Source organism: Schistocerca serialis, chromosome 2 (assembly GCF_023864345.2).
Source record: "Schistocerca serialis cubense isolate TAMUIC-IGC-003099 chromosome 2, iqSchSeri2.2, whole genome shotgun sequence".
Classification (NCBI taxonomy): Eukaryota; Metazoa; Arthropoda; class Insecta; order Orthoptera; family Acrididae; genus Schistocerca; species Schistocerca serialis.
This window is the reverse complement of record NC_064639.1, coordinates 1,094,164,178-1,094,183,523: the sequence shown is the minus strand read 5'-3', so window position 1 is coordinate 1,094,183,523 and position 19,346 is coordinate 1,094,164,178.

Genomic DNA, 19,346 nt, shown 5'->3' with positions numbered 1-19,346 from the left:
TCATTAGTTACGTGATCTACCCACCTTATCTTCAGCATTCTTCTGTAGCACAACGTTTCAAAAGCTTCTATTCTCTTTTTGTCCAAACTAGTTATCGTCCATGTTTCACTTCCATACATGGCTACACTCCAATCAAATTCTTTCAGAAACGACTTCCTGACACTTAAATCTATACTCGATGTTAACAAATTTCTCTTCTTCAGAAACGATTTCCTTGCCATTGCCAGTCTACATTTTATATCCTCTCTACTTCGACCATCATCAGTTATTTTGCTCCCTAAATAGCAAAACTCCGTTACTACTTTAAGTGTCTCATTTTCCTAATCTAATTCCCTCAGCATCACCCGATTTAATTTGACTACATTCCATTATCCTCGTTTTGCTTTTGTTGATGTTCATCTTATACCCTCCTTCGAAGACACTGTCCATTCCGTTCAACTGCTCTTCCAAGTCCTTCGCTGTCTCTGACAGAATTACAATGTCATCGGCGAACCTCAAAGTTTTTACTTCTTCTCCATGAATTTTAATACCTACTCCGAATTTTTCTTTTGTTTCCTTTACCGCTTGCTCAATATACAGATTGAATAACATCGGGGGAGGCTACAACCCTGTCTCACTCCTTTCCCAACCACTGCTTCCCTTTCATACCCCTCGACTCTTATAACTGCCATCTGATTTCTGTACAAATTGTAAATAGCCTTTCGCTCCCTGTATTTTATACCTTCCACCTTCAGAATTTGAAAGAGAGTATTCCAGTTAACATTGTCAAAAGCTTTCTCTAAGTCTACAAATGCTAGAAACGTAGGTTTGCCTTTTCTTAATCTTTCTTCTAAGATAAGTCGTAAGGTTAGTATTGCCTCAGGTGTTCCAACATTTCTACGGAATCCAAACTGATCTTCCCCGAGGTTCGCTTCTACCAGTTTTTCCATTCGTCTGTAAAGAATTCGCGTTAGTATTTTGCAGCTGTGACTTATTAAACTGATAGTTCGGTAATTTTCACATCTGTCAACACCAGCTTTCTTTGGGATTGGAATTATTATATTCTTCTTGAAGTCTGAGGGTATTTCGCCTGTCTCATACATCTTGCTCACCAGATGGTAGAGTTTTGTCATGACTGGCTCTCCCAAGGCCATCAGTAGTTCTAATGGAATGTTGTCTACTCCCGGGGCCTTGTTTCGACTCAGATCTTGCAGTGCTCTGTCAAACTCTTCACGCAGTCTTCATCTACATCCTCTTCCATTTCCATAATATTGTCCTCAAGCACATCGCCCTTGTATAAACCCTCTATATACTCCTTCCACCTTTCTGCCTTCCCTTCTTTGCTTAGAACTGGGTTGCATCTGTGCTCTTGATATTCATACAAGTGGTTCTCTTCTCTCCAAAGGTCTCTTTAATTTTCCTGTAGGCAGTATCTATCTTACCCCTAGTGAGACAAGCCTCTACATCCTTACATTTGTCCTCCAGCCATCCCTGCTTAGCCATTTTGCACTTCCTGTCGATCTTATTTTTGAGACGTTTGTATTCCTTTTTGCATGCTTCATTTACTGCATTTTTATATTTTCTCCTTTCATCAATTAAATTCAATATTTCTTCTGTTACCCAAGGATTTCTACTAGCCCTCGTCTTTTTACCTAGTTGATCCTCTGCTGCCTTTACTACTTCATCCCTCAAAGCTACCCATTCTTCTTCTACTGTATTTCTTTCCCCCATTCCTGTCAATTGTTCCCTTATGCTCTCCCTGAAACTCTCTACAACCTCTGGTTCTTTCAGTTTATCCAGGTCCCATCTCCTTAAATTCCCACCTTTTTGCAGTTTCTTCAGTTTCAATCTGCAGTTCATAACCAATAGATTGTGGTTAGAATCCACATCTGCCCCTGGAAATGTCTTACAATTTAAAACTTGGTTCCTAAATCTCTGTCTTACCATTATATAATCTATCTGATACCTTTTAGTATCGCCAGGATTCTTCCAGGTATACAACTTTCTTTTATGATTCTTGAACCAAGTGTTAGCTATGATTAAGTTATGCTCTGTGCAAAATTCTACAAGGCGGCTTCCTCTATCATTTCTTCCCCCCAATCCATATTCACCTACTGTGTTTCCTTCTCTCCCTTTTCCTACTGACGAATTCCAGTCACCCATGACTATTAAATTTTCGTCTCCCTTCACTACTTGAATAATTTCTTTTATCTCGTCATCCATTTCATCTATTTCTTCATCATCTGCAGAGCTAGTTGGCATATAAACTTGTACTACTGTAGTAGGCATGGGCTTTGTGTCTATCTTGGCCACAATAATGCGTTGACTATGTTGTTTGTAGTAGCTAACCCGCACTCCTATTTTTTATTCATTATTAAACCTACTCCTGCATTACCCCTATTTGATTTTGTATTTATAACCCTGTAATCACCTGACCAAAAGTCTTGTTCCTCCTGCCACCGAACTTCACTAATTCCCACTATATCTAACTTTAACTTATCCATTTCCCTTTTTAAATTTTCTAACCTACCTACCCGATTAAGGGATCTGACATTCCACGCTCCGATCCGTAGAACGCCAGTTTTCTTTCTCCTGATAACGACGTCCTCTTGAGTAGTCCCCGCCCGGTGATCCGAATGGGGGACTATTTTACCTCCGGAATATTTTACCCAAGAGGACGCCATCATCATTTAATCATACAGTAAAGCTGCATATCCTCGGGAAAAATTACGGCTGTAGTTTCCCCTTGCTTTCAGCCGTTTGCAGTACCAGCACAGCAAGGCCGTTGTGGTTAATGTTACAAGGCCAGATCAGTCAATCATCCAGACTGTTGCCCCTGCAACTACTGAAAAGGCTGCTGCCCCTCTTCAGGAACCACACGTTTGTCTGGCCTCTCAACAGATACCCCTCCGTTGTGGTTGCACCTACGGTACGGCCATCTGTATCGCTGAGGCACGCAAGCCTCCCCACCAACGGCAAAGTCCATGGTTCATGGGGGGAGGTCTCAGAATCTATGCACCCAAATTGCGTGAAAATGTAAACACATGTCAGTTCTACTATATTTGTCCAATGTATACCCGTTTACCATCTTCATTCCTTCTTGGTGTAGATACTTTAATCGTCAGTAGTGTAAATCCTATGCAGACGAGAAGCTATAAGGTTAAACTAAACATAATCGAGAACATAATACAGGTATTAGCTTAATTTTTTTTTTCTCTTTTCTTTTCCAGGAGTTCCTCGACAGACTAGAAGGAGTGAGTAATGAGAAAACCTTCCAGTTTGGATCTGAAAGTGCGTGGATTACTGCCAATAATTTTGAATTCTAGTAGCGGCTTGTTGAAAATGGATGCAGCAGAATACTGCACACCTTTCTGCACGAGAGTAAAGAAGGTGCGTTCCAAATTTCTGCCTGGCATTAACTGAGTGAAAGCTGAAAACTCTTGGGAATATATAGATACTGTTAACAACAAACGATATTAAAGAAAATATGTATTGAGAGGCCATGTCAGAATTCCTAGACTAGTGAACAAGGGTCGATAAGAGGTTCGCGAACTTACACCACATACTGTTCGAACCGCCCGTTTCCGAGCCAAAGATACCCTTTTTTATTCAAATGAGTCATCCCAAAAAATAATGCCATCTGTCATAAGCGAATGAAAATAAGCAAAGCAGACTATTTTTCGTGTTGAACTATCACTTATTTCTGTTGCTTTTCTAATGGTAAATAAAGCAGAATTTAGTTTTTGAATAAGCTTGCTATCTATCTGAGCACCTAGGATTTTGACATGTTCAGTCTCACTAATTATATGCCCATTCTGTGTACTCATCCGCAAAAAAGAAGGGTCTACAAACTTTGCGAACGGAAACGGCGCAAAACACATTCAATTTCCGTGAGTCGCTTTCATATTCGACGACGAAACCAGGATTTTGTGACCCCCAAATTCTTACGTTACGGCGGTTTACATTACCGTATGAAACGTCGATTCGTCCAAAAAGATGAGTAGTTCGAAAAAAGTGTCCTCTGCCATGTCCTGGAGAATAGAAATGAAAAATTCGTACCTTATTGTCGCCAGCGACGCAGTTTCTGCAGAACTATAGCTTGTAAGGTTTGATATGCAGACGCCGTTTCAGGACACGCCACACCGTTGTTTGAGGAAGTTGAAGTTCCTGGCCAGCCTGCCTTTTAGCGTTCCGAGAACTTCATGTGAACGCATCTCGTATACGCTCGACATTTTCGTCAGACGTGCGTGGCCCACCAATGCTCTTCCCCCTGCATAAGCAACCAGCTTCCAAGAATTTTGTATGCCAGTCATGAACCTGCGTGTGCAGAGTCGGCTTCTTGCTGAATCGACGCCGGAATGCATGTTGCACTTGAACGATGGATCGACTTCACCCAAATTCAAACACACAAAATGATTTCTCTTGTGATGTAGTCTTCACGTTGCTGCAAACAAGAGCGCAGCTGTGAGAGGACTTCGAACCTTCCTCTGTCCATATAAATGGTTTCTTTGAAAGCTGCGACTGTGAAAGCAATGGGTTTTGTTTATAAATAACTTTTCTGCTACCAGTCACGGTTTTCTTTTATTTTTATTATACACGAGACGTTACGGGAAATGATTCCCATTTTCCAGTGTACTTTCTCTTTGTAGTATGCTATTTTTACGTAATGTTTTCGATGCAAAGAGAGAATACATTTGAAAATGGGAATCATTTCCCGAAACACGTCGCGTAAAATATGAATAAAAGAAAATCGTGACTGGTAGCAGAAATGTTATTTTTAAACAGACTTCCTCTATTCAGTAACATGCGCATTTTGTTTCTATCTTTTATAATTAGTTTGTCTATAATAAACAATTGAAATTTGTTCTATTTTTTCGAACCACCTGGCACATGAACATAAGTATTCATATGGAACTAAGAGGTTTGGATTTCCCTTGATTTCTCTTGAGACCAACCTGTGTCACTTCAGAAGCACGCAAAAAAAAAAAAAAAATAAAATAAAAATAAAAATAAAAATAAAAAAAATAAAACCCTCAGTCACACCCAAGAGACATCTCGGGAGATGCGCCTCTGCCCTTGACAAATGGCCTCAAGGCGTGGATGATAGAACACAAATTTCTGTAGGTACTGTCACGTCCCATGCATTGCCTGAGGCTGCGCGGCAGGTTCGTGAGAAGGAAATCAGCCAGTTCGCCTGTGTGAGAGGAAGTGTTGACCTGGCTATATTGTTAAATTACAAAAGGTGAGGATTGGAAAATGACACGAAATAACCTCAACTATAAGTAATTCATGAAACGAATTTTCGACCATCCGGTTTCGGACTTAGGCCATCATCAATGGATATATACCCAAACGTACACCTATACATACATTTAGTACACAAAAATAGGTTAAGTAATAACAAGATTAAAACAATTCAAGTAAATACCTCTCTCATATCATTATTTGACAGTGGATACATCACAGATATTATATCATCATCATCATCAGTTATCTGCTATATTAGTAGGTCCTTTGCCTCTCCATTTTCTGCCATCCATTGCTTCCTTCTTAAGGCTGCTGTATGTTGTACCGTCCATCATGTCATCCAGTATCTGGAATCTCCTCCTTCCTCGCTTCCTTTTCCCCTCTACATAACCTTCTAAAACTGTTTTTATCAGTCCGTCATTCTTTCTTAATATATGCCCAATCCAATTTCTTTTTCTTCTCTTTATTACATCTAGTAACTGTCTTTTCTCTCCCACTCTTCTCAGTACCTCTTCATTTTTTACTCTGTCCATCCAACTTATTCTTTCCATCTTCCGCCATGTCCAGATCTCAAAAGCCTCCAGCCTTTCTCTGTCTTTTTTCCTCATAGTCCATGTTTCAGCACCATATAGAAGAACACTCCATACAAGACATTTTATGAGTCTCTTTCTGAGTTCTCTGTCCAGACCGCTGCAGAAGATTCTCCTTTTCTTATAAAACGCCTCTTTTGCCATTGCTATCCTTGTTTTAATTTCTGTGGTGCACTTCCAGTCGGTGTCTATCCTGCTTCCAAGATACTTAAAATTTTGCACCTGTTCTAGTGTTTCTCCATTCAGCACAATTTTTATTTCCTTATTTCCTCCTATTGCCAATACTTTTGTTTTATTTGTGTTAATTTTCATTCCATATTTTTCCCGTTAGTTGCAATGGTGTCAACCAAATCCTGTAATTCTTTTTCCCCTGTGGCTAGGAGGACCATGTCATCAGCAAATCTCAAGCACCCTACTCTTCTTCCTCCAATTTCTACTCCTTTGTCATCTAATGAGCATTGGTCAATCATATTTTCCAAGTACAGGTTGAAAAGAGTAGGTGATAAACAGCATCCTTGTCTTACTCCTTTCCCTAATCTGATCCAGTTTGTACTTTCTCCTCTCACTTTAACTGAAACTTTTTGATTAAGGTATAATGAGTTTATAAGTCTTCTGGTTTTCCAGTCCACTCTCTTTTCCCTCATAATAGTCGCCAGCTTGTCCCAAACCACATTGTCAAATGCCTTTTCTAAATCGCTGAAGCTCATATATAGGTCTCTTCCTTTTTCAATAAACATTTCTCCCAAGATTCGTAGGAGCCCTATTGCATCTCTGGTGCCCGTATTCCGTCTAAAGCCAAACTGCTCCTCGCCGAGATTCTCCTCTATTACTTTTATTACTTCTATTATATATTATAACATGTAATAAATTCCAGGACAGTAAGTCCTACATAGGACATTTACAGGTGCAGACAATAGGGACATTAGTTGACAGGGCAGTATGTACACTAATGACGAGTCTAGATACGATAGATACTATCATGGTACAAACACCGAAGAGTTGGTCAAAGACTTTCACTAAACTTTTTCTCCCTGTGATACAAAGCATATTGATCACGAGTTGACTGCTCATTGCAGGAGACTACATTACTTTTTTCGAATTTCTTTGGCGGTTTTTCACGTAAACAGAAAATGGAAAACAAAGTTTCCATTACAAACACCGAAAAACATCTATCCCACAGCAAGAAGATACAAACTTGTACAACATCTAAATGCGAAACAGTAGCATAGTTATTGCACAATAATCTATGAGATGTGTAAAAACAAACATCAGTCTCGACATAAACGTAATGTAAATGGTGTTCATGACGTAAAATAGGTCAGAAAATGAAGTGTTTAAAATAGGTGCTAATTGTCAGTTACCATACATTTGCATGAGATATTTAAGAAGCTATTACTCTTTTTAATTTCGTCACTTTTTTTGTACGCTGCATTTATCAATGTTTGTACCTTTCGATGGATATCCGTTGATGATGGTCTAAGACCGAAACTGGTTGATGCTTAAGGTTTTCAGTAAAACAGCTGATGGTCAAGTTTGCATTTCATGAATTACTTGACGACTGTTAACAGTCAGCTAGCAAAAATGTTTTGAACCAGAGTGGTTTTGCAACTTCTAAATTTATTCAGAAAACGGTTCCAGATCTGATCTCCTTGCCTTGCAGGAGTTGTACCACTAAGAGAACAGGTCTTAGTCCAGAGGTGTTGACTGGCTGACACCGTTCTGTCTGCTTTAAAATGAGATTGCCTGTGTTAACTGAGCTGTCGCCCACTCCGCGACACGCAGGGTTCCCCAGACATTCTCCTAGGATTTCATCAGCTGCGCTGATACTACTGAAGCCAGATCTACCTAGCCTCGCTGCCTGCCTATTCTTCTGCTTCTCTCTGACTTCACTCTTCCCCTGACTTCCTCCTCGGAGGGTACTGCCTTCGAGTTTTGTTCGGCTTTCCCCTACGCCCCCGCCTGTCCCCGACGTGACGCCGGAGGCCTCTCACCGTCTATATGGTTAAAATACAAGATAAAATCCCTGTACTCGAAAACACAAGAGTGAAATTACGAGTTGTATAAGACACATTTACAACTCGCAGATACCATAAATAATATGACAGTTTTCTCCCATCTGGTCAACAAGGTTATTTGAAAATTTCAAAGTACAAGAAGCAGAACCATTAAAAACACTACACAGCTAATACAACAAATAAAATATATAAAAATCCCAGACACAGCAACACTCCTCTCGTTTGTTATACCGAGCGAGGTGGTGCAGTGGTTAGACACTGGACTCGCATTCGGGAGGACGACGATTCAATCCCGCGTCCGGCCATCCTGATTTAGGTTTTCCGTGATTTCCCTAAATCACTCCAGGCAAATGCCGGGATGGTTCCTCTGAAAGGGCACGGCCGACTTCCTTCCCTAATCCGATGAGACCGATGACCACGCTGTCTGGTCTCCTTCCCCAAACCAACCAACCATCGTTTGTTATAGAAAACATGTATTCCGACATACCAGTGCCAGAAGCAATAGAAATTATAGATAAGAACCTGACAACTTATAGTCAACTCCCTGATGAACAGCTTAAGGAAAGATGCACACTGATAAAGCTCATAACAGAACAAAATTACTTCCAACTCAATAATGAATTTTATTTACAAGAAGATGGATTACCAATGGGGTCCTCAATTTCAGGAGCCTTAGCAAATATTTTTGTAAACCACATTGAACAGATCATTTTCACAAAAATAGTAGCAAAAGAATACAACATATTATATTGGTTCAGGTATATGGATGACATCCCTTGCTTAATAGATGAACAACAAACGAAAATTGAAAAACTACATACTGACATCAACAAGATACATAAAAATATAAAATTCACAATTGAAAGAGAACAGAACAACCAAATTAACTTTCTGGATATAACAATCAAAAAACAAAGCAATAAGCATATGTTTGAAATTTACCATAAACCCATAGCAACGACATTATCATTCCCCAATCCTCGAACTACCCACACGCACAAAAGCAAGCAGCACTTCGGCACATGCTCCATAGATTCAACACAGTACCACTCACCAAAGAAAGCTACCAAAGAGATCTGGACATAATAATGCAGATAACACAAAATACTGGGTTACAATAATGACGCAGTCCCAAAGCTAAAAAACAAAATTAAAAGTGAAATAAAAGCAGAAAGCTCCAAACCACAGATAACAACACAACAGAACCAAACACAAACATGCAGTCCCATAACAACTACACAGGATAATCAGAAAAAGATGAAAGAAAACACAAGATGAACACAATGACACACAAACACAAATTCACCCATAAAATCACCAACATTTTCAAACGACAAGAAATAAACATACCATACACAACAGACAATTCTATGCAAAAATACACCCCAAAACTGACAAAAAACAGAAACATATACCAGAAAGCAGATATATATCAGCTACGGTGTAACAATAGTCCACCACATACATAGGGCAAACAGGGAGAACATTTGATGTAAGATACAAAGAACACATGAGAGCCTAAAAGTATGGGACAAACCACTCCACATCTGCGGAACACCTAAGAGAAAATGACCACAAACCAACCACTAGAGAAGATGACATAAAAATAATTAGAATCAACAAAAAAAAACCTCCTAACCATGCAAGAAAATTATCACATACAGAAAATCAAAGTAGAGGGGAAAATCCTGTTGAATGACTAAATACACATGCCAAGCAATTCATTATTTACACTAATAGTTAAAATAATAGATTATCGTTCGCGAAAAGTATTAATATAATAATACTGTCCAATATAATAATATAGAACCCAACATCTTTACACTCACTCATCCATGAACCCTTCCACAGAATATTGAAACGAAAAGTCAAATCAGCTGTCACCAAAGTCTTCAACCACTCGCTAACACTAGTATAACCCCTCCCCCCCCCCCCACAAAAAAAATAATAATTAAAAAAAAATAAAAAACTCGACGGCTCCATCCCCCCCTCACACACACACACACACACACACACACACACACACACACACACACAGAGTATAAGACGAAATAGTTGTGTCGAGTGAAAAAGAACAATAGTCCACCACAAAAAAGAGTGAGAAAGATGGTAACAGTGTGTGGAAGGCGAGAACACAAAGATGTGATTGTATGGCAGTGATAAAAGTGGTAGTTCGACCTCCAGACCAGATGTGGGAAAACGCAGATCAGCAAATCGTAAGTAATTACTTTTTTTTACAAAAAATCACGAAGTGAACTGTTTGATAATCTATAACTAACAAAACTGTTTCGCTGTAGATCCCACTGATGAAGCCTTAGAACAGGAGAAGGCGAAACGCGTATGGGATAAATAAAGTAACTAACAACAGAAAAAGGGAGTTTTATTTACAAAACAAGTATTTATATGCTTGCTGCGGAGGATGGCCACACAAACAAACTTGTTTTGACAATTCCATCCACTCGTGCTGGTGGAGCTTCAGGAATATCGTTAAAGGAATGTCGGCCGAAGATCTCGAGTCACAAACGAACGAGAAACACATCTGCTTTCAAATGACTCTTAGATTCGACGACTAGATCGTAAAACGGCCTCCTCAGTCAATATCTAGCATCTCCTCAACAAAAAATAATAAAAAAAACAGATAACAGTCTGAAGTTAAAAGGGACACATAAAAATAACCACTAGTTTTCACTTGAACAAACGGAATTAATTGTCTTCCGTAAGACCTTTCCAATTCTGCAGCGTGCTGTGACGGCTCGTCACAAATGAACTGGGTTCTGAACAGGCGATAAATGGCATGATCATTGCACGCGTAAAATGTAAGAATTGAAATATATTTGCAGTCAAGATGAACACTTATCTTTTGTTAAAAAAGTTTTTCTTTGCTGTGACTGTGAGTCAGATCCTATATATATATATATATATATATATATATGTATGTATGTATGTATATATATATGTATATATATATATATATGTATATACAGCACCAGTCTAACACTTATGCTGAAACAGACTGTCGTTGGTCATACACCTCGAGCACTGCTCAACAGAAACTCTTTCTCGTAGAACTGTTTGTTCAGTAGGAACTCTTTATCGTAGCACTGTTTAAAGACAAAGCTCACGAGATCTGTAAGGACTTGCGTATTAACTTGAATAGCTTAACTGACTGCTTCTAGCTCTGTAGTCGACGGACACAGTAGTCTTCTCTCTGCTAGCTGTGGACTGAGCGTTGACTGTAACCTAGCGTGGGGCAGAACTGACCTCGTGTCCCTGTGTCGGTCTAATGCAAGACAGACCGCCGATGGTGGCGCGGAGAACTTCTGCAGGCGTGTCTTGCTACTCCCGTCTCGTTGGCATGGCCAGCGCTGCTCCTATAGCAAGGAGCATCTTCGTGATGTTGATAGCAAGCGCCAGCACTATACCTAACGACTACACCACACATCGCTGTTATCAAACGCTACAGCTAGCCAGCAGATGTCTCCACGTTCTATTGTGAGACCTCTCTGTCCACTTTGCAGGTATCTGATGATTAAGCCGCACAGTTTCTTACAGAAAATGGAAAACAGGTGAGTCACTCACCCCCGTGCACGAAAAACGCACTTGCCAAATCTTTCAGTTTTACACAGCAGGACAACAAATTTGTTGATCGGTGAGAAACACACTCACTCCCGAATTTATTTTTAAAACCACTGCTCCACCTCACAATGCCCAAAATCTTGGCGCACCGTTGCGAGGGCTGCTGGCTGAATTACTCATTTCGCGAGTTCCGTAACCGCTTCACTATATTATTTAAACACTAAGTCCTTTCGGCCAATCAGCCTCCTTAGAAGGATGTAGGCGCTTCAGTTGCCCATTACGCATCAACGACAGTAGTATTTAGAGCTGCGCTCTACCCAAACTACAGTTCTGTGGTTTTGGCACACTACGTAAATGATGCAGTAAATCGTAGAATTACTGGTAGTATTGGTAGAATTGGTAGGGGAAGAAACATAAATGAATGTGTGAGAAAGAAACTGGTGGCCGACTACTTCTCTTTGTTTTTGTTCGTGTTGTTGTTTGTTTTGCACACAGTTAGAACCGCACATCGTTGGAGGATGCTAAGTTCACCGGACTTGGATACGATGTGACGTCATTATGACATATACACGCTACATCGAAAACGATAGAAACCGTATATGGACTATTCGACTTTTGTGAACTTTCGAGAGGTTGTGACAGGGTAGCGCTGTGCTTTGCGCCATTCGTTTGTGAACAGTAGACTCCAAAGCTGAACTGAGTATATGATGACCAAACACATTGGTTCTCCGAGTAAGAGACGTTTACTGGTGCCATCTTCTGCAAGCTGCATCCAGCAAAAGTAACGAGACTTCTGCATAGTTTAAGGTATCCGCTCACGTTGTGATGCAATTCGTATTTTGCATAATCTTGTCTTAGCAAATTATACTGCTGACATAAACCACATTGACATGGCCAGGTACATGCTAAAACTATTGTGGTTGTATACATGACATACAGGGTGTTTCAAAAATGACCGGTATATTTGAAACGGCAATAAAAACTAAACGAGCAGCGATAGAAATACACCATTTGTTGCAATATGCTTGGGACAACAGTACATTTTCAGGCAGACAAACTTTCGAAATTACAGTAGTTACAATTTTCAACAACAGATGGCGCTGCGGTCTGGGAAACTCTATAGTACGATATTTTCCACATATCCACCATGCGTAGCAATAATATGGCGTAGTCTCTGAATGAAATTACCCGAAACCTTTGACAACGTGTCTGGCGGAATGGCTTCACATGCAGATGAGATGTACTGCTTCAACTGTTCAATTGTTTCTGGTTTCTGGCGGTACACCTGGTCTTTCAAGTGTCCCCACAGAAAGAAGTCACAGGGGTTCATGTCTGGCGAATAGGGAGGCCAATCCACGCCGCCTCCTGTGTGTTTCGATTAGCCCAAAGCAATCACACGATCATCGAAATATTCATTCAGGAAATTAAAGACGTCGGCCGTGCGATGTGGCCGGGCACCATCTTGCATAAACCACGAGGTGTTCGCAGTGTCGTCTAAGGCAGTTTGTACCGCCACAAATTCACGAAGAATGTCCAGATAGCGTGATGCAGTAATCGTTTCGGATCTGAAAAATGGGCCAATGATTCCTTTGGAAGAAATGGCGGCCCAGACCAGTACTTTTTGAGGATGCAGGGACGATGGGACTGCAACATGGGGCTTTTCGGTTCCCCATATGCGCCAGTTCTGTTTATTGACGAAGCCGTCCAGGTAAAAATAAGCTTCGTCAGTAAACCAAATGCTGCCCACATGCATATCGCCGTCATCAATCCTGTGCACTATATCGTTAGCGAATGTCTCTCGCGCAGCAATGGTAGCGGCGCTGAGGGGTTGCCGCGTTTGAATTTTGTATGGATAGACGTGTAAACTCTGGCGCATGAGACGATACGTGGACGTTGGCGTCATTTGGACCGCAGCTGCAACACGGCGAACGGAAACCCGAGGCCGCTGTTGGATCACCTGCTGCACTAGCTGCGCATTGCCCTCTGTGGTTGCCGTACGCGGTCGCCCTACCTTTCCAGCACGTTCATCCGTCACGCTCCCAGTCCGTTGAAATTTTTCAAACAGATCCTTTATTGTATCGCTTTTCGGTCCTTTGGTTACATTAAACCTCCGTTGAAAACTTCGTCTTGTTGCAACAACACTGTGTTCTAGGCGGTGGAATTCCAACACCAGAAAAATCCTCTGTTCTAAGGAATAAACCATGTTGTCTACAGCACACTTGCACGTTGTGAACAGCACACGCTTACAACAGAAAGACGACGTACAGAATGGCGCACCCACAGACTGCGTTGTCTTCTATATCTTTCACATCACTTGCAGCGCCATCTGTTGTTGAAAATTGTAACTACTGTAATTTCTAAAGTTTATCCGCCTGAAAACGTACTGTTGTCCCAAGCATATTGCAACAAACGGTGTATTTCTATCGCTGCTCGTTTAGTTTTTATTGCCGTTTCAAATATACCGGTCATTTTTGAAACACCCTGTAATACACAGTATGTCTGGTTTATCATACCACCATGGAATGCTTTGACACTGCATTCAATCATTTCATACGTCAATCAGTACTAGACACTAACCTTTGGTTAAGATTACATTGAGAAATCCAATTCCCCTCGTATTTCATCTCCGGTCGACGATTTTTCTTCAACAATGCCTCATATTTTTCTTTTTAAGTTCGAAATTCAATCATTCTGCACACCAGTCATTACTGGACACTAAGGAACCTGTCTCTGCGGTCAGAGTGTAAAATTACTTGGAATTATGGTTGATAAAAGACTATCTTGGGATGGACATATAAATTACTTAGGTAACGAACTTGCACGAGTTCTCTTTCAGCTATATAAATTAAGAAAAAAAAGTCAGCAAGAGTATGCTGCTACAATCTAATATGTGCTGACAAGACCAATTGTATGAAACCATACTAAAATGTTGATAATAAATAAATATTATTTTCGGCGTAAGTCCGTGGTGTTTTCAAGCCCACGGTCGGGAATATTTCTATTAATATCCAGCTCTTTTACTTTTATTTTGGAGAAACACATATACGCTGCCACACTGAGCTGTTTTCAGAAACGCACGTGTCAAAACAAACAACTAGCTGACGACAGTTTAGAATCTCGAACGTTCGTAAAAGTCGATAGGTGGGTTAATCGACTAAAGCGTATATACGTCATAATGACGTCACATCATATCCAGGTTGGGTGAACTTAGCATCCTCCCACATCGTTCAGTGTCAGACCATTTGTATTTTATATCCTTTCAGAATATAATTTTCATTTTATGAGTAATAAAAATTGTTTGATCTCTTAACTTCTGCGTTTTTGTGTAACCAAAGCAACTACTTTTTGTAAATACCACTTACATGCACAAATATAACCGTACTAGACATGCTGTGTAAGAAATTTTCGCGGCAACTAGAAGCTTACCGGGAAATTATTTCTCTGTTTGGATTCTTAGCAGATTTCTCGACAAAGTCCAACGATGAAATTATAGAGGCTTGACGAAGTTTAGGGAACATTATTTCGAGGACACTGGGGCTGTGTTTGTAGACGAGGTGGTTCAGTTCAGTTACTTAATCTTACAATTAGAGGATACCGGAAATGATAAAATTGTACACGCTGAAGAGTCGTGTAAAATGTCTTTTTGGTAATGTGGCACAGTCAGCTTTACCCAATGTAATGACAGCATTGCAACTGACGAAAGTATGATGATTACAGACACCACGGGAGAACGTGACTTTACGAAATTAAAACCAAACAAAAACTATCTTCGTTCATATATCTCAGAACCGTTTAAATTCATTGCCCACAATGGCAACTGAAAAAGATACGTTTGAAAAGGTCAACGTTCAAGATCTTTTAAACGATTTTATACGTAAAAAACTTAGAGGAGTCAGTACTTAAATTTATGTATTTTACAAAACGACTTAATAAAAAATACGCATATTTTCCTAACCTTTGTTTCAATTTTTTGTTGAATTAGGTGATGGCATATCTTCGTAATGTAGTAAAAACAGCGTAACTACGAATAAAATTGCGTTGTGGTAGAAAAAATATATTTTAGGAAGTTAGAAAAGGAGATGTGCGTTGCCTAGGGATCCCGCACGTGGTTAATCCGGCCCTGCACTCGATGTTCGAAAGTACGCTTCGTGTGCCGACTGCTTAAGGGATGGAAGGCGTGTGGGCCACCTATCTGTGAATTGTGTAAACTTTGTTCTGTGTTTGATCGCATTTTAACTCTTTTTGTGTATCGTATTTTCTGAGGCGAAAATTGGAGTCCAGCCCAGCAGTTGCCTAAATGAGCGTAATAAACCGCCTAAAACCACACTCAGTGCACTAGTCAATGTTGTTAGTCCGTGGCTCACCATTCTGCGCGTTACGCAATACGAGTGGGTCTGTAACGCTAAAAGTAATAAACGTTACTATTTTGGATAGGTTTAGTCGGCTGACCAGATGCCACTCCATATCCACATCCAGTGATGCCTGTGAACTGAGTATGACACGGCAGCCGGTCGGTACCTTGGGTCTTCCAAGGCCTGTTCGGATGGAGTTTAGTTTTAGTTTAGTACTTGAACTGCAGCAGCCCCAGTGTCCGCAGAATAATGTCTCTTAAACTTTGAACAAGCCTCTCTAACTTCACCATTGGACTTTGTCGAGAAATCTGCTAAGAATCCAAACAGTGAATTAATTTCCTGGTAAGCTTCTAGTTGCCACGCCAATTTCGTACACAGCATGTCTAGTAAAGGCAAATAAGTTTCAATTTTTCACTTCTCTTTTCCTCTGTGCAAAATGTCTTTTGCAGATCCGTCATCGTGATGCCTTTTGTTTCTTCGCACACGCTTATTTTCATGGCTATATTGGATACTAGTTTTCTCATTTGCCTCCATCTCGTAATCGTCAAACATATTTCGCTGTGAAAGTAAAAAAAAAAAACCAAAAGCCGTTCGAAGTTCAGTAGCTGTTTTCTGTAGAGATATACTGACTTCATTGATTCGATGTAGTATGGCATCCCAGAATACTGCCATTATGGCATTTTCTTTTTCTTATTCAAGCCCTTTAATAGACATCTGGCCTCGTGAATCACTTGCGATGTACGAGTCTCACCGCCAGCAAAAAACTGCAAAGCTTTCTGGAAACTGCTGTAAGTTTTTGATAAAGCCTTAGGCCCTTCGCCCTTTCCACACCACATTGTGTCGGATACTCTTTTCAGAACTAATGACGACTTTGGTTATGTTCATCACCTTTTTCAAGTAGTTTGAGCATAGTTGCTCAGCGATGAGTTGACGCCGAAAAGAAGTTGTATAGTGCCGGAATGAGATTTCTCCATGGCAGCTCTGTGCAGCACGTGCTCCAACCAAATTCAGTGGTTGCGCTGCGCATAGAATGAAGTATGTGAGGTGATATGTTTTGTTATGCGCCTGTAGACCATTGTAACAGCCAGACGTACTTGACACATTAGCGTAAGACTGGCCTCTCAAATTTTTTTATATCTTTGTTGTTCTGACTTAAAAACATTAAAATTGTGGTTACTAGTTCTTTCCCTTTGCGACTTTCTACAGGAAAAACGTTGTAATGCTTCTCCATTTGGCGTAACGTATCTCAATACTATTGTCAACTGTCGGTATGAGATATGTCTTGTTCAAATGTGTGTGAAATCTTATGGGACTTAACTGCTAAGGTCATCAGTCCATAAGCTTACACACTACTTAACCTAAATTATCCTAAGGACGAACACACACACCAATGCAGCCGCGCAGTCCATGACTGCAGCGCCTTAAACCGCTCGGCTAATCCCGCGCGGCTGAGATATGTCTGGTGTCGAATCGACGCTTATTGACATTAACAATGAATTTTCTAACCTTATTTCCTAATATATCAATAAGTCCCTGCAAATCGTTGAAGACAAGTACGATTGTTTTTCCCTTACCTGATCACCATATTTGTCTAAATGCGAACTAAGGAACCGGTCGTACTCAGCGATTTATTCTAAAATTCGCAAATAGTTGCCATAATGTTGAGAACCAAGGATTTCGTAATCGCTACGAAATTCTAATCCACAGGTTGATAAAAATTTAACACTCTTAGTAAAACTTTCATCCAATATTCTCTTTCTTTGTTGAATTTAGTTTTCAATGAGGTGTCGATTCGTCTGTGAGTGCGACCTCTGCTAGCCAGTGTCTGAGCACGTGTTGGGAGCGTCGCATTATTCTCATGCGATTGAATTCGTGCGACGCACTTTTCCAATCAGGAAATCGAGTTTGAAATAGTGAGTGGCTTTGAGCTTCACAAAAAAAAATAATAAATGAAAAACGGTATTCTTTTCCAGTAGCCGGAGAATACATGAACCACTCTTGTTTAATTTGCTATCGTCGTATTGTCGGCTTGAAGCAGAGAAATCATATTCAAAGTGTTGACATTAATTTGTTAGGATCTCCAGTACCCCAAAAATTTTGTATTTCATTGGTAATATTTTGGTATAATCCCATGTTATTCTGACAGTCTGCACCTAGGTGGATTAGTCCTGATGCAGTAATTAGACCTCGATCTCGGCCTCACATTCCTCTCCTACCAAAGTAGCTGTTTCTTAATCCTAGCCAGTCTGTACAGAACACTCGTCAGGAATCTCTACTGGGTCCACCGCGATCGTATGGCTGGTAGACGTACTTGGAGACGCATAAGGTTGATTTTCCCTTGATTAGCGACTAAATCCGAGTTGAAAAAAGTTTTGTGTCTTCTTCAATTGTTCATCACGCTTCTTTGGTCGCTCTTGCCCCGTTTTACGTTTCTCCGAACCACTTCGGTGTTTTTTCTTTAGGGATACCTCCGACATTTTGTTGCTGAAAGAAAAGGTAAATAATCGCGTGATTAGAGTGCGGACCTGAAATTTACAAATAACATTTAATAATTAAGCACTTACTTACCTATTTAAATAAAATTAACTGAACCTAAATTCTTACCTGTCCTCTACATTTTTATCATTACATCTTTCATTATTTTTCTGCCTTGCCACTGGGCGAACGGAGAGAAAACGGAAAACAGCACGAGCTGAGATAGTAACCATTTCTATAATATTACATGAACTAAGTATGTAGAATAAAATCTCGTAATCAAACTTACGTGGTATCGTAAATGTAACTTAGTTTACTACACCCGTCGTCTGACCGATTTTCTCGAAGCACTTGCAGACTTTATGAAGCTCTAGCACTCTTACCCAAATTCATAAGTTTTGAAACATAAATCACAGGAAAACTTCTTAGATTTAATTCACCGTCGCAAAACTCACAAATCACAGTTACAGAATAAAATTAATATTAAACAACTGAAAATGTTTAGAAACTGTTGTTTGTGATGCAACATAAGTATCAAACCAATCGGGGACTCCCCTAATACTCTTTGTCATGCAAACCAGTACTGCCAACGTTATGAAAGTTACGTGGCCATGGAAAAATGAATATATGAGCCAGTAAGTGTGCATTCACAATACAGCCTTTTGAAGTGCCTTTGCTTGCCGTAGCGTCCTATGATCAATCGGCATTAAAATCGTCACAATAAAATGTAGTATTATTCTATAATAATTTTAAATGCATAAATGTGATTGCAGGCTTTCTAGGCGTAGCCGAAGATAACATCTTCTCGGGTGATCAGTCGAGTGGTGACGAAAAGATGGTTCAAATGGCTCTAAGCGCTATGGGACTTAGCTGCTGTGGTCATCAGTCCCCTAGAACTTAGAACTACTTAAACCGAACTAACGTAAGGACATCACACACATCCATGCCCGAGGCAGGATTCGAACCTGCGACCGCAGCGGCCGCGCGGTTCCCGACTGCAACGCCAAGAATCGCTCGGCCACAGCGGCCGACGTGGCGATGACGCCACTCGGCTGATCATCCGAGAGGATTTCATTCATTTGAAATGCTTTCCGAAACGAACTGAAATGTGA